This window comes from Marmota monax, unplaced genomic scaffold, assembly GCF_021218885.2.
Source record: "Marmota monax isolate L192 unplaced genomic scaffold, Marmota_monax_Labrador192_F-V1.1 WCK01_AAM20220418_F8-fsc00001, whole genome shotgun sequence".
Classification (NCBI taxonomy): domain Eukaryota; kingdom Metazoa; phylum Chordata; class Mammalia; order Rodentia; family Sciuridae; genus Marmota; species Marmota monax.
The window spans coordinates 6493629-6511640 of record NW_026693777.1 but is presented as its reverse complement, the minus strand read 5'-3'; the positions used below and the strand labels follow the sequence as shown (position 1 = coordinate 6511640).

General features: G+C 33.0%; 1 protein-coding gene across 5 annotated transcripts in view; it reads right to left on the bottom strand.

Annotated features, from left to right (window-relative positions):
* Lrfn5 (leucine rich repeat and fibronectin type III domain containing 5) overlaps positions 1-18012 on the bottom strand; it is a 266246-nt gene that overhangs the window by 177363 nt on the left and 70871 nt on the right. The window contains exon 1 of one of the 5 annotated variants that reach the window (XM_058584505.1): positions 9362-11537. The exons of the other annotated variants lie outside the window; for them this stretch is intronic. The gene's annotated coding sequence lies outside the window, so the exon portion shown is untranslated. Of the gene's footprint in view, positions 1-9361; positions 11538-18012 lie in introns of those variants that run through there. 5 annotated transcript variants of the gene reach the window in all.

Sequence of the window (18012 nt, the reverse complement as noted above, 5' to 3'; positions counted from 1 at the left end):
TTCTTCATATAAAAAGAGAATTCTAGATCATAGTTAATGATAAAAATTGCTACCAGATACATACACACACACACATACACACACACACAGAGAATAACATATTTTTAAACTATTTAAAGCAAATTATGATAACTGGAATTCAAAAATGTGAAAATCAATATGTAGATTATTTCCCTGTGAACACATTTAAAAAACAGTGTGAAAAATGAAAGTGATTTCAAGTTCTAGTCCTCACAAATACAACAAGGTCCTATATCTGGTTCCAAAATATACAACTGGAACCTGTATCAACTCATTCTACTGTCTTCAAGTAAGGCTACCAAGGTTTAAATAAAAGCATCTATGAAGCAACAATAGGAGCTTTCAATAGCCAAATATGTGACAATTTCAGCACAACAGAACTGCATAAGCTATTGCTCCAACAACAATAGCAAAATTCTGGTTATGTGTGGAAGATGCTAGAAAACCAGAATATTTTGAAACTTACAAAGAAACACACTCAAGCGTGCATCATGGTTTTCCCGTACAAGAATTTTACCTACATGTCACAATTGATGAAGTAAGTTGTCCTTACTAGATTTTCATCTAAGAATTGCAAGATGAATGAATAATATTACAGAATATCATTATTTTATAAATCCTAATAAAGCAATGACTCAGCAATGATTATTAGTAAATGGCTGATGGATAACTGAGCATCTCAGGCTCACAATATTTGAAAGTTCAACACTTGCAAGAAATCAAACTACATGTGACTCCTTGCAAAAATGAGTAGAAGAATTAAACAATGGCAAAAAAATACTAATCAAAAGTGTGAAACTAAAGTTTAGAGTCTCTACCTAGCAGGTCATAAAAAGGAGAAATCAGGCAAATTAATAATGGGGGGGATCTTTGAAAAAAGGAGAAATCTTTGAAAAAAGGAGAAATCGGGCAAATTAATAATGGGGGGGGGGATCAATTAAAGAGAAGCCAGCTTTTTTTTTTCAATGAATTTACCGGAAGGTAGAGAAAAGGAAATGAGAATTCATAGAATGGAAAATACTTAAAAAACATCAACTAATTGTAATTTATAGAAGTCATTTGGATCTTGATTAAAAGACACCAATCAGGAAAAAATGTTAATTAAGCACATATGGAAATTTGAACACTGATTGAATATTGGATTATATTAAGAAACTAATAGTAGTTTTTTTAAGATTTTTTGCTAGCTTTTCATCTAGCAAAAACAAAACAACAACAACATAAAAAATGTTTAGCAATGCATGCATCTTCTAACAATTACAAATGAAATAATAGGATATTGAAGTTTTTCTTGTTAAAGTAGGTTGTCAAAGAGAACAGACAAATAAATGACTAGGATTAGTTATAATGTAATAATTACTGAAGGTGGATAATAAGTATTTGGAGAGTATGTTATAATTTTCTTTATATTTTTACACCTATTTGATGTTATCTGGTAGTAAAAATATTTAAAATTTAATGTGATGGTATTTATTAGGATAAAACAGAAAATAATATGGAATGCTTTACTACACAGTTCTATATTTTTTTAAATATTTTCTATCAAAAATTGGTTAATTGTATAATTTGAATTGGCATATATTTATGTATATGTGTGTGTGCCTTCTTTTTATTTATTGCTCAAAACTAATAACACATGAAGAAATTTAAACCTTAGCAGGTAGTGAGTTTTTGAATGTCTATGAATTTGGTCAAGAGTCATCCTCATTGATCAAGCTTTTAGTAAATTTTGTGTAAATAGGTGATTACTATTTTAGGCTTTATGGCTATACAATCTCTGTCACAACCTTTGAAATCTACCAGAATAGCATAAAAGTAGACAGAGATTAAAAAATATGAATTGACATCCTGAAGTTCCAGCAAGAATTTATTTAGAAAATAAAGAGCAGCTGAATTTGATCATACAAGTTAGTTGATTAATCCCTAGTTAGCTAGGGATCCCTAACTTGTATGATCCCTAACTTGTATTAATCCCTAAAAATCATTAGGTCAAATTAGTATAGTGTTTACAAAAGAATAGAGAGCAGATGATATGGGAAAGTTCAAAAGTAAATTTCAGTATATGTGCAAGTAAAATAGATGGCAAGAATGGCAATTTAATTTAGTGAGAAAAAGTTGATGAATTTCATCACCTTAATAAATTATAATGACACACCTAATATACACACAAAAAAACAATTTATAACTCTTAATTATTTATAAAAGTATGTACAGACTGGTTAAACATTTAATGTTCAAAATATGAAAAAACAAAACAGTACTACTCTTACTAAAATTATATAATCATGGCTTAAGAAAAGTTCTTAACCAGCAAAGAAAACTGGAGGAAAAAAACATATTTGACTATATAAAAATTTAAAATGTTATGCACTATATATTGTAAGCAAAGTTAATGAAAACATCATGCACTTGGAAAATACTTTCACCACAAGTGGTAAGAAGACCCAAACTTTAATAGAAGTTGCAAATAATCCAATAATGACCTAGAAAAAGGATAAGAGTGATAGAAAATGCTCCAGACTTCCTAACATATAGTGGAGCCCGCTTCCTCAGTAACAGGAACCTACTTTTAAAGCAGGGGTGTTGTCAACAATGGAAAGTCCTTCATTTAACAACATATTGTAACTATGCATGTTCCATCATTTGGACAAAGTGTTACAGATAGGTGGGTCTAATATGTGTGTCTATGAAAGATTTATTTCAAAGAGAGAGCACAAATTCTTCTTCCTGCTCCAGATGCCTGGAATATAAATTTAATAGTTGAAGTCCCTGCCAATTGCTTTCAAGCAAGTAGGACACCCTAAGACTAGAAGAACACAAAATGTTAGCTGCAGAAAACCACCAATACTTGCACTGCTAATTGTTAGATCTCTTTTATAGTAATTATAATTCTCCATGGTTTAATATGCTATTATTTTATTTAATACAGATGAATCTACTTTATTTTAACAAAAAGAAAAGGATTCACATGAAAGCAAAACCAACAACAAACACATAAAAAGACAGACTAAAAGTGAGACAATAGATAATAGGCATCAGTTAGAATGACAGAAATTTAAATGGGTAATAGTAACTTAGAAGGCCTCGATGGGAGAGGATACTTGCATATCACTGCATCAATATGAATTTTGGCAGGCTTTTTAGAAATCATCAGAGTCTTTGACCCTACAAGCCCTCTCCTTCCCGTTGAAGAAAAAAAAATGTGTTTAAGAACTTTAGGGCAAAGTGCCAGATCTTTGTGTATAGAGTTAAAAATCAACTAAAGCAGCATGTGACATCAATGAATATATGGCCACACAAATTATTGCCATATTTTATGAAGAAATTAAAAAGAATAAATTAGAGTTGTATCAGTTGACTTGGAAGGATTTCCACCATGTATAGTGAAACTAAATGTGCATACTAGGAGCAGAGTTTATAAAAACAAACAGTGAAAATCTATAGATGTAAGTGTAGGGCATCGCTATGCTTCATAAATGTGAAAAACATTTGTATTGCCAAACACAGAAAATCCAACACATACATAGACTATACAAAGATAATTTACTATAGATATATAAAACTGTATATAATATCATATATGATATACGTGCATAAGACATGAAATTATAAACATATTGTCATGGATTTGTCTGATTTCATGATATAGTATAAAATGGATAAGGAGGAGAAGAGTTATGCACAGCAAAATAGTATATTACCACACCAAAAGAGGTTATTCTGTTGTTGTATATGATTTTAATATTGTTGCATCTGTGTTTGTCTCTTTGTATGCACACGAGTGTGTATGTGCGTGATGCAAATTTCTCTAAACAAAATACAAAATATGGCTGGGGATATGGCTCAGTGGTCAAGTGGTTCAATCCCTGGTACCCGAAAAAAAAAATCATGAATGATTATTTCAGAATGGTCACTAAAGATATTTTATGTTGCAAAATAATTGGTATGGTTTCTTGTCTGACCCATAACCACAAATTGTAGTAGTTTCATTCCTAAACAAATCAAAAATTTACTTAGTTTTCTGAAGAATCTTCACAATCTAGAACAGGATAGTTTTGAGAACTGGCACCTGTGATGACATTAATATGTATGTGACATTAGTAACTTTGCAGTTTCCAAGAAAGCAGCAGAGGCCACAGCTGCTGTCTAGAGTAATGTATTCTGCTGTTTCGTTTTTAACATTTTTTTGTTGCTATATTCACAAAATATATTTTTAGACTCATTTGCAATTATATTAGCTAATTTATATGAAAAATTGTTACTTTCTCCCTTTGAAAAATGACACTTTTTTAGTATTTAAATGCTTCTGAAAACAAGTGACATAGTTAATCCTCACAATAACTTACCCTTATAATTAATGGGTGACACACAAAGCTGACTGGCCTACATACATTACTTCAACAAATGATATTGTATATTTACCCTTCATTCTTTTAACAGCATTTAAATCATGAGCAGATAGACTCCAGAAAACTAATTACTTAAAATAAGATTATTTCTCCAGAGATGTATTATATATTCCAGCTAATATAATAGATATCTTCTTAATTTCCTCTCCCAAAATATTTTTAGAAAGACATTTATTGCCTGTTGTATTCATAATCAAGGAACTGTAATAGGAAAGTGGCATAATTCTTCACTTTTAAAAATGTACAAAGAAAAAAACACCCATAACAACTGATACAATAGATGATGATATATTTTTAAAATGGGGATAATGAAAATGATGTCAAGTATAACAGTGAACCTTGAAAATGGGGGCAAAATTATCATAATTCTCAGCAATATGAGAATAGAAATAACATACTGAGAATAGACATTGAGAAATGGACAAAGGAAAACCAGGTAGCTACTCCAGAAGTCAAAATAATTCCCCAAACTACAGCCCTGCTTGCTAAAGATGGACTCCATATTTTGAGAAATATGTAAGAGAATAAGAGAATTCCTCACCTAAATTTGAAAAAAAACCAACCACAATGTAGTAACATTTTTAAAATCTATTTTATTTTCACCATTGTTGTTGCATAGGCTCTCTCAAAACTTTATTGTCCTTCATATATTCCTATGAGCCATGACCTCCTTGAATTTAGAGTACAGAAGGCTATATCCCCTGTGTAGAAATAATAATGCCTAGGATAAATAATGCCTAGCTTGCCATAGGCAAGTCAGACACAGATTTTTTTTTAAGAACTTCTCCATCCTTTTGCTGTGGTTGATATTAACATGAACATTAAGTTCAATCACAAGAAAATACATGAAAGTCAAAGTCCTCCAATTAAAAAAAAATCTACACTGAGTTGAAATTAAAAAAAAAAACAGAACTGTCAAAATCATTCTGACAAGACACTTTGACATCTATTGTACCACCAGGTGATATCTTTTCTGGAGAAGGAAATATGATTTTTTTTTCAATGGTTATTACCATGAGATGACAATCAAATCAGGAGCATTTATTCTTGGAAAAGTGCATGGTACTCTGGAAAGTATATGTAGAGTCATTCACCCAAAGGAAAGCAGAAAAGAAGCAAAGACTACTGTATGCCACAGCCCTTTTCACAACAATAAATACACACCACTGTCTCATTATCATTTCTCCAAATGGCATTCCGTTTAATGGGATGAACGTACTCAAGGAGACAAATGTTTAAGAAGTATCGCATGGTGATATCTCCAGAGTCTACTGTAGAAATTAATGTTATTATACTTAACATTTGGCACCATAATTCTAGAAAATATATCATGTTCTGTGGCAGTCGTTTCATACTAATACTATGTACACATTTGCTCTATTCGGCATCTGACTTCCTGTTGAAAAGTCAATGGCCTGCTATCTCTCCCCCCTCCCAGCTCTACCTTCATTCCGTAAGAAACTTCACCTCTTTGCTACCTTCTCTCTCAGGTGCCTCCAGACTCTGCCCCAGTTTGCTATCATTCTTTTGAGCTATAGCTGGAACTTGTACTCTCTGGTATTCTTATTTCAAATCAACTCAGTCTCTTTTGTGACGTTTCAAATCAAATTGGTTCTTTTAATGTGAAATTCTTCTCGCCTTCCTTGTCCACTTTTTTTGTGTGTGTCATCAGACATGACACTTCCTAAACACCCAAATCTCTGTTTCCCAAGTGCTCTCACTAGGTAGAAGACACATTGTCTTTCCTAGTTTCTAATTTTCCCATGGAAGTCAGTGAGTTCAAGCATCTTGCTGGCCAGAAGTAGTTCTCATTTATACCCCACTCAGTAGGATAAAAAGAACAGACTCCCTGAATGTGTCACATTGAGGAAGTTACTTAACTTCTCTAAGCCTTAATGTCTTCAGTTTCTCTAGGCTTCACTAATTTGTGCTTATAGGTGGAGAAATGTTAATTATAGTTAAGAAAATTTGGTATAAATCCTCTTCTATCTGCTTGTATAGGTCATTGATGCATCCACTAAATCAGTATAAAATCCTCAGGATAAGTTTTGTGTACACTCACGGGTGAGAATGCTCTCCTTGACACTGCCAATGATATACCGGGCTCTGCTTCAATTTGTTGCTTGGCCAGGCACCACCTATCAGTACATCTCATACTTTAAGATAGGGAGTGGGTTATAATGCAGATCTGTGGTTTTGCTTTTCTAAACATCTCATGGGTATAGCTGACTGACACTGTTGGACCATGGGCAAAATCAGAGCAGCGTGAACCTCAACTTTTCCTTCTGATGTCTGTGACTCTATCATCATCACCCTCAGCTTTCTCAATGATGAATATTCTTGTGATCTTTGTCAAAGCAGTTCAAGAAGTCCTCTTCTCCTGTCACATCACTCATTTTCCTGTGGTGTACAGAATATACTGCAGTGGGCTTTCTCTCTGACCATAGATCACTCATAGTGAACTCATGCAAGTGATCTGGGGGTAGGTTCCATCTACCAAATCAGAAACTTCTATTTAGTAATTAATGGTTTGTGATGAACCTTGCACATCTGGAATCTTTGATTTGAGACCTCTGTTCTCCAAGGAATTTTTAACCTTCTACAGAAATTATATTTTACAGGATTTGCCTAACAATTTCATGACAAAAAAAAAATGCTTCCTTAATGGAGGTAAAATTATGGAGGGAGAATTAGAATCAAACATTTGTTTACCTTTTTATTTTACATTAGTTAGGAGCAAAGTTTTCCTATTTAATAGGGTATTGGCAGGCAGACTTACACACTGGTTGTCAAATCAACTTTATCATGGCCATCATATTCACAAGTATCAAGGGCAAGAGAAGTCAACCACCTTGTATTCTAGTCCCAACTGTTATCTGAGAGATGTGCTACTGGGAGAGAAAACTACCCTACTGATTATAAGCCTACTCATCTAAAAATAATGACATGAGACTATATTAGCTCTAAGTTCCTTCCCAACACTACCATTATATGATATTATAACTATATTACTCTTTTCAAATCCTCAAAACTGGGATTGATTCTCTCCATCCTTGACTAGTTCACAAATTAGTTTGAATGTTTTCCCCCGTAAACTCTTATTTTAAAATACTTTTTATTTTATTTATTTATTTTTATGTGGTAGAATTTTTATGTGTAACAGTGCCTCACATGTGCTAGGAAAGTGCTCTACCACTGAGCTACAACCCCAGGCCTTCCCCCATGAACTCTTTTTTTTTAATTTTTAAAATTTTGTTGTTGTTGTTGTTGTTGTTGAAGATGGACCTTTATTTTATTTATTTATATGTGGCACTGAGAATCAAACCCAGTGGCTCACACATGACAGGCAAGTGCTCTACCACTGAGCTACAACCCCAGCCACCCACCCCATAAACTGTTGCAGACATCTATACTAACTCTAACAGTCACATTGTGGAACATCATAGCAGCTTGTTTTAAAGAACCCTTTCTTCTTCAAGACATTTATAAACATTTATTATCACATTACTCTACATCATTCAATTATGCTTCATATACCCATACCTTGTAACTGGTCATCATATCATATTCTAATTCTAAAATTTCAAACCTCTTCTCACCCTCAGACCTTACCAAGTAGCATATTTTCCTGTTTAGATTAAGCAAATACTTCAAATAAAGGCTTTCTCATTCAGTTGACTCATTTATTCCTTTTAGCTACAGGTGTTTCCTCTAACATGGATGGGCAGTCCTTTCTGTGCAATCTTTATGGTCTCTTCATAATTATGTTCTTTGACACTATCAACAATGATCAGCAGTTCCCCTTTACACACCATTTTCCCCATTACCTTTCCTGGCCTACAGAGCATAGCTGGAGATAGTATCAATGTCATGTATCTAACCCACCACAAATTTTTGTTTTTGGTAGCCAATACAGCCATAATATATAAGCAGATCACTTTCTGATCAAGGGTCTCATGTGTTTCATGAGTATAATGAAACACAATAGTATAATTCCTCTAATTTCCATAGTATTCTCTGTAGAAATGCACATGGCAATACTTCCTTTTTGGGGAGGGTACCCGGGATTGAACTCAGGGGCACTCAACCACTGAGCCACATCCCCAGCCCAATTTTGTATTTTATTAGATGCAGGGTCTCACTGAGTTTCTTGGCAGCCTCCCCATTGCTGAGGCTGGCTTTGAATTCAAGATCATCCTGTCTCAGCCTCCTGAGCTGCTGGGATTACAGGCGTGTGCCACTACACCTAGGTAATGGCAATGCTTTTTAAACAGGCATGGTCTGAATTTGAAGTAATATCCATGAACTTTGGGCTAAAATAATTTAAACCAGGATCTCCACATTTCTTTAAAACTTCTTTAGTAATACCTTCCTGATTCCTTTTTTCCTGAGCTGTAAATCCTCTATTCTTTTTATCATTCTTAATAGATATTCTTCCTCATATTTTACTAAGATGAAGAGCCCTCTCATGCAATTTCCTCCATCAGTTTTTGTTTTTTTCCTGGAAAGAGACAATAATGTGTCTCTTTTTCTTTTAATGGTTTATTCCCAACTCTAATCTCTAATGTTCTTTTTTTTTTCATTCAGTGCTTACTGAATGAAAAAAAAAAAAGCTCCTCTTTCAATTTCATTCCTAACTGTACCTCCATATACAGTACATGTCACTTCCTGATTAGTGTCTGATGTCGATTCAATAATCTGTTCCTTGCAACACTCCTCCATGAAGGACAAATGTCACATAAACAGATCAAGAAAGGCACTCATGAAGCCTGTGGAGTTTGACATTAACTATGACCAAAGACAGCTGGAGATGAAAGAGCTGGTCCACATCCTGGAACTTCCTAAACTCATAAGTTTTATTAACCTTTTTAAAGATAACTCAAAGTCTTCCTCAAATAGCCTTATCTTCATGAACAGCAGAATTTCCTCACCAAAATGCTTCTTTTTACTTGTTGCTGTATTGCTCACTCATGTTTGTCACAGGAAGTGGTATTCTTATCTTGATGATGAGCAAGGACTCAGATAGATACTTGAGCTGATCAACATTCAGCAAAATCTTTGCTCTGCTTGTTTCACAAGACTAAGCTCCAGCTTCTGAGTGGTCCCCACAGCAGCAGCAGCCACAATTCATCATCTAGAAGCTTATTTGAAAAAAGGAAATTCATATCCTCTTCCCAGTAGGTCAGAATCTTCATTTTAACAAAACAAACAAACAAACAAAACAGCAAAACAGTTAATTTCTCTGTACATTAATGTCTGAGAAACCCTGACCAAGTTCTCATTTCCGCAATGGCAAAAATTAAAAAAAATAAAAATAAAAAGTTCTGTAATTCTGTCATCTACTTTTTTTTATTGTCTTTTCTCCAACTGACCTCAGTTTAGAATGTCATACATTTACTGGCTTGTCTAATTACATTTCTACAAACCAACTTTAATTGTATTATGGGTTGGATCTAAAATGTACTCCAAAGTCTTATATGTTCAGAGATGAGGCTTTGGGGAAGAGATTGTATCATGAGGACTTTAATCATAAGTAAGTCAATACATTGATGACTGAATGGTTTACTGGGAGGAGGGGCCTACATGTAAATAGTACGTACTGGGAATGTTCCAAAGAAAGATCTCTCTCTGCTTCCCCACTGCTATGAGCTTTCCTTCACAACACTCTTCTGCCTTGATGCTGTGCCACGCTTCTGGCCCAGAGCAATAGAGTCAGCTAACCTTGTGTGGAAATTTCTGAAACTGTGAGTCAAAATAAACTTTTCTTACTCTAATTTGTGTGTGTATGTGTGTGTGTGCGTGTGTGTGTTGAAGTATTTTGGTCAAAGCAAGGAAAAGCTGATTAACATAGATTTGCCTTTCCTTCTCTGATGTAATTGATTCTCTGATCAATACTGCCCACTCAATTTCTGAACTGTTGCAGTCAGCAAATTTTCTTTTCACTCATTCATACATCAGTCCTATATAGATAATTATCATACATCTATTATTCATTGCCAATTATCTGCATATTTATAATTTTTAGACAGTAAAACCAGCTAAAATTAGAAATAGAAGCAGATTTGAGATTATTGATTCAACTCCCTTAGGTGGTGCTTCGCACAAGACATTCTTTTAATGAGTATTTACTGAATAAATTTTAAAAAGATGCAAAGATGAAATTGATTCATAAAGAATTAATGATGATCTCTCAATCAAAGAAAAAAATCCAGCATCTGTATTCCTCCCCAGTTTTTATTCTTATCTAGTTTATTTCTTATTCTCTCCCATGTGCCTATGGCACTAGATCTCAATCTCCACTGCACAAGAGAACCACCTGGGGACCTTTGAGCATACCAATGTCTCCGTCTCAAACCCACAAACTCCAATTTGATGTAGGGTATGACCCAGGCATTTGGGTTTCTAAAGGCCCCCAGATGATACTAAGATGAAGACAAGGTTGAAAACCACTGCCCCATATGGCAATCAAATTCAATGTGGAGAAAAATCACTTGGCATGCTTTAAAATGCAAAATTAGATATAATTTTGAATTTCCACAACTCTTGCAAATTCCTAGAAGAAGCAAGCTAATGTTGCTAGACTTAGTTACGCTTTAGTAGGAAGACAAAAGTTGAATATATGGATGTAAAGAGTCCTTCCCACCCCAAAGAAACTAGTAATGTTATATTTATATCAGTGAAGGTATACTTGAAGACAAAAATCCTTAATAGAGAGGAAGACTGAATAATAATGAATCAATCACATAGGAGACGTGAAAATTGTCTAAATTTAAAAAAGCATTTAAGCAAAAATTGACAACTCAAAAGAGAAAGACAAGTGTGTATGATCATGGAGACACAATTTAACATATCTCACAGTAATTATAAGCTAATTAAAATTAATAAAAAGACTTACTCTGACAGAATTTTTTTAATATTGACTTCTTAAAGCAAAACTAACAAATTATTTTTTTAAAAGCAAGTAATAGAGACATTAAAAAGAAAAAAAATAGACTTTTTAAAAATATCAATGCAATTGTTGCACTCCTAGCAAAAGTCAAAACAACAAAAACTTCTTACAGAGGAAACTCTTTGCCCAAATTGTCTCAAATGTGAAGAGCAAATACATTTATAAGGAAGAAATAGTACAATGATTACTAAATATTGAAAGATACACTTATAAATTATCTTAACTCTGATACCAAATCTTGAGTAGTACTAAAATCAAAATTAGAGACTAACACTTAAAATATTCAAAATTTGAACAAAATATTAAGTTGAATCTCACAATATGACTGTTTGGGATTTACTTCAGGAATGTGAGATAGACATATCATTAAAAATCAAATACTGATTAAAAATTGACAAAAGGATCTGAATAGGCACTTCTCAAAAGACATACAACTGTCCAATGGGTTCATGAAAAAATGCTCAGAATCACAAATCCTTAGAGTAATGCAAAGTAATCCAAGGAGATATCGATTCAAAACTGCTACAATGGCTTTTATAAAAAAGATTAAAGATAACAAGTGCTGGTGAGGAAGGATGTGGAGAAATGGAACATCTACACTGTTGGTTAGAATGTAAACTGATACAACCATTTTTTTGGAAAAAAATTATGGAAAATAGCATGGAGGTTTCAAGAAAATTAAAAATTGAATTATCATAGGATCCAGCAATCCCTCCTCTGTGTGTATAACAAAAAGAAATGAAATCACCAGCTAGCAAAGATATCTTTACTCTCAGATTCATTCCAGAACCATTAACAATAGCTAAGACGTGAAAAATCCCCCTTTGACACATGAATGTATAAAGAAAATGTGGAATACATACACACATTCATACATAATGGAATAACAGTCAGCCTTAAAAATAATTAAATTCTGTCATCTGAGAAAACATAAATAATTCTAAAGAATATTATGCCACATGAAATAAGCCAGGCACAGAAAGACAAATAAATAACATATAATTACACTCATGTGAAAATCTAGTTGAATTCATAGAAGTAAAGAGTATAATGATTTCCAAAGCCCAGGGACAGAGAAAGGGAAGAGAGAGGGAATGGGGATTTACAGATAGATGGAATGAATAAGTTGTGACATCTATTGCATAACAATGGTCATCATTAATGCATTATACACATCATAATAATTAAGAAACTAAATTTCAAACATATCAGCACAAAAAAATCAACTAGAAGAAAAGAGCTTTCTCAAAACAAAGAAAACAAAATGTTAGTTACCAAGTGTTGAAATATCACACTCTATACCATCAATAATATTACATATTAATAAAAAAATCAGGAAAAGTGCTTATCTGAAATAAAAAAGGACAATGTACTAATGATCTTTTAAAATGTCAAGGAAGTGAGATGACAGATATTCTAACCACCTTGAATGAATCCCTCCTCATCATGTACATGTATCAGAATATCATACTATACAAATATAAGTATGATTTTTCAAATCAACATAATATAAATTGAACAATTTCTATGTTTTGACATATTAATGACACAAGGAAAATAATACAATCATCTGCAGAAAAATATTTAATAAAGTCCAACCTCAAACATGATAAAACCTCTTAGCAACTAGTATTTCAAAAAAAGAAAGAAAGAAACAAGGTCTCAGTATGATAAAGGACACTGAAATGATCTACAAGCCATAAAGGCTTAGCCTTTAACTTAGTAGAAAAGTGCTAACCTTGGGCTCTGGGGATATGGGAAAAAAAAAAAAAAAACAAGAATGTCTGTTCTTTCTTCTAATTAGCACTATAATGGAAGGCTAAGCAAGAACAATGAGGCAAGACACAGAAAATTATAGAGATCAGAAAAGAAGGAAATAAAGTTATTATTCTCAGAAGACATTATGTTGGACATGAAATAAAACATTTTTATAGGATCTTCCAAAGGAGAAAAATAAATTTGCAGCATGAAATGTTAATATCAAAAAATTAATAACATTTCTATGTTATTTCAAATAACAATTGAAAGATGAAATTTAAATATATAATTCCAGTAACAGCAAAAATGAAAGGAATATGATGCCTCAGATGACATCTAATAAAATATATGAAGACCATTAAACTCAAAAGTTCAAATTATTGTTGAAAGATACTAAAATATACCTAAATAAAAATATATAGTATATATTTTTGAGTTTATAGAGTATATTGAGGTAAACTACTTAACAATTAAAGGCTCCATGAGGAAAGGAAATAGAAGGCTCCATATTTTTAAGTGTATTTTCTCCTAGCAAAGTATATTTTCTCTATAATGCCAATCAAAATTCTAAAATGTTTATTAAGTGTTGTTATAGTTTGGATACATAGTGTCCCCCAAAAGCTCATGTAACTCAATGCAAAAAGTTTAGAGGTGAAAAGACTAAATTATGACATCCTTAACTTAATCTATGCATTAATTCACTTGAATGAATTAACCAGGTGGTGACTTTGGGCAGGTAGGGCAAGAGTGCAGGAGGTAAGTTACTGGGGGTGTGCCCTTGGGATACAGAGTTGGTCTCTGCTCTGTTTCATTGTGTCATATCCTGAGCTGCTTTATTCCTCCATACCCTTCTGCCATGTTGTTCTGCCTCATCTTGGGCCCAGAGCAATGAAGTTGGCCCTCTATGGACTAAAATTTCTGAAACTATGATCTCTAAATAAAGTTTTTATTTTTTATGTTGTTCTTGTTAAGTATTTTGGTCCCAGAAATGATAGCTGACTAAAACAATTGTTTAACTGATTTTTTAATAAATTACATGGAAATATAATTGATCTTAAAAAGTCAAAATATCTTTGAAATTTATCTAAATATTAAATATTCAAAACACTACTTGGTATGGAGGCATACTCTAAAATTAATTCATCAAGATTATTTTAATTTTGCCTAAGAATTGGCAAAAGATATCAGTGTACTTGGCAGAAGTGTCACTCGAGTATAGGAGTTTGAGACCAGCCTGAACTACATAGCAATAACCCAATCTCAAAGAGAGAAAAAAATAATACATAAAAGAAAGAAAAATAAAAAAGTAAAATAAGAGAAAAAAATGAAGTCTAGAAATAGACACATACACATATAGCTAATTGGTTTTCAACAAAGGTTCCAAACTATTGAATGTAGAAAGGAAATTAGTATTGACATATATTGCTGGTTCAAGTGGATAACTGTATGGAAAAAATGGTTAATTTTAAGTGGTAAATGACTCATACACAAAAGCTTATTTTATTTGGATCATTAGAACTAAATATAAAAGCTACAACCATAATGATTACAGAAGAAATATTGAAGAACTTTGTCATTTCAAAGAGTTATTAGGATGCAAAAAAGATAATAAACACTATAAAATACAAACTTGATACATTGTCTTCTTCAAATTAAAAATACATGCTTTGTGAAAGACAACATAAAGAAAATGAAAATGCTAGCCAACATTTGGTAGAAACTATTTGCAATATGTATTTCTAATGAGTACATGTACATACATAAAGAGCTGTTGTAAGTCAGCAATAAAACAGGAAGGCACCATTTCTTATTTAAAAGTCAAATTTTTCTAAAAAAATAGACAATGATAAACATGGGAATGATCTGAAGCAAACTGAACTATACAAAATGAGAATGTAGAGTGTTAATACTTTGAAAAGTTGTTTACAAATTTTGTGTAATTTTTAATATTCCCTGTATTCAGCATTCCTCTTACTAGGTATTTATTCAAGCAACTGAAAATTTATATATACAAGATTTTTGAAAATATGTTCACATAAGTATTATTCATAAGAAGTCTAGTTTAGTTGAATAGTAGAATGTTCATTGACAAAAAACAAATGAATCTTGGTATAGTAACATCACAGAGTATTATTGAGCATGAAAAAGGAATAAACTACTCATGTATGCACTAACATAGATGAATTTCAAAAACATTGGTGGTATTATTTATATGAAATTCAAAAAATCGGGCAGAATATAGGCAAATATAATCCATTTTCTGTTATCAACTAGAAGGTGTTTGACTCTGGAAACAGTAGGCTATGGGAATTCCTGAATGTGAAATATGAAAACTAAAAAGAAAAAATTGTTCTATACCTTGCCTTGTGTGGTGGTTACATAAGGTATATAATTGTCAAAATTCATCAAAGTGAATCCTTAAGATCTGAGAATTTTAATGTATATGAAATATGACTGAAGGTTAATAAGCGTAATTAAATTAGAATTATGTATATCATTTATATATGAATGTGTATGTATGTGTGTTTGTGTATATATATACATATATATGTATATATATATATATATATATATATATGATTGCAAAAATAATATACTCTCTTTAAAATACATGTGCAATGCTTACCATGATTGACCAGAGACAGTGAGCCTCCAAATATCATTAAGTGTTAAAATCACACAATTTGTTTTCTTTTTTTTCTGCTCATCAACAGATATACTTTATTTAAGATGGGAAAAGGTTAATAGTTTACAAAGTAAAGATATTTGTCTTTTAATTGTCTTTTTTTCATTTTAATTTGTTATATATGACAATAGATATGCATTACAATTCATATTACGCATATAGAGAAAAAGTTTTCATATATCTGGTTGTACACAAAGTAAAGTCACATCCCCCATGTCTTCATACATGTACTTAGGGTATTGATAACCATTGCATCCCACCGTCTTTCTTACCGCTATACCCTCTCCCTTCCCCTCTCTCCCTCCCCTTTCCCTTTTGCCCAATGTGTGTATTCTTTGCAAGCTATCATAACATTTTTGGGGAGTTTTCACTTTTTGTCCACATTTGCCCAGGATCTAGTATTATGTACTATCCCCTCTCTGACTGATTCCATGAAAATACAGAATACGACACTGTCTCTCACATTTTGGAAGATGATTTTGATGTTACATGAAGACTATTTTTAGGAGTTGCCCACTGTCAGAGATGTCTATTGTTCCGTAGTGCATTTGCCAGTGGTTTGGGCTTAAGTCCTTATGCCAGTAATGATTTTTATCCATTTCTATGGGTCTGTGTGCAGATTAGTGAATGTCATCAATTCTGTTCCACATCTTGCTGTGATTCATAAGTGGGTGAAGACTAGTATATATCCACAAACTCATAAAAGACTGAAAAGCCAGGAGGACTTTCTTGGCTGCATCTTTCCCTGGTTCTCAGTGTTAAACTTTTGAATACTCTTGACATTTTGCCTTAATCAGAGCCTCCAGTCTTTCCTTCATTTCTCCAACCAAGATGTCCATGGTTTTTGACAATGACAGAGTTAGGCATAGAGTTCTTCATTCTGTTTCAACCCCTCAGGCATTGCTGCCAAGCTTAAGATCTACCCTTTCCTCTAGGCAGAACTCTTATAGGCCACTACTTTTCTCAAAGTAATAGTCCTGATCTATTACGTGGACACAGGGAATGAGCAGCACAAGGAGAAGCAGTCCCTGATCTTCTCAGCTTGCAGTTTCTGGAATGGAACTTGTATCCTGTGAGGTTGGGAAAGAGGCATTCAAGAAACTGGACTGAAATATAGCCTCTTTAACACTAAACTGGAGGGGGATGGGAGCGTTACCTGTCAGCCCATCCCAAAGTGAAACCTCAGGCTCAAACTGGCTGTGAGGGAGAGGGAGGCTTCAGCATCTTGGCTGCTGAAGCCCATGATAAGAGTTTCCATAGCATGGAACTCTGAAGCAAGTGATGGCCCAAACAGACCCTCACTGTTCTTACCAAAGTACAGTAGATATCTTTGCTTGGTATATGCCTTTAAGATGATTTCCACAGGCTTTAAATGATCTTTAAAACATAATTTTCACCAGTTAAATGGTTTCTTTGCTGGAAGATTTCCAACAAGCTCCTTACTCCATAATTTTGGAAGCCAATCAACCGCCATTCATGTTTAAAAACACTAATTCATTTGGTCAATGAGAACAAAAACAAAAGAATCATTCCTTTAGGTTTTAATGTTGAGATATAATAAGTGACAGAGTCATAATAATCTCATAACATTTAACTCACAAGATATAATACATTTTTCATTGCAAGCATAAAGTAGAGGGAAAATAACAAGATGCATTTACATAATATAATGGAATATCCACTGCTGATTACACAGGATAGTATTAGTTTGGTTCCTATATATTAAAAAGGCATGGATAAGTGATGATAATTCATCAAATATGTTCTTTTTAAAATATATTTATTTTTATTTGTTTATTTTTATGTGGTGCTGGGAACCAAACCCAGGGCCTCATGCATGCAAGACAAGCACTCTACCACTGAACTGCAACCCCAGCCCAAACATGTTGTTAATACTCTGTAGAATCACTAACTCTTCTAAAGAAAATGCATGGATTCACATAGTCAAAATTTAATAGGTAATTTAAGAGGCTTTGTGGAGCTTCTAAAGTGCACCCATAAATCCCAAAGATTAAAAAGCAATTGTAAAATTTATTTGGAAAAATAAGAGATCCAGAATAGACTAAACAATCCTTACTTAGCAAGAAAAGTGAAGCAGAAGGCATCACAATACCAGAACTTAAATTATCTACAGATCAATAGTATCAAACATGACAAGGTATTGGAACCAAAATAGACTTGTAGACCAA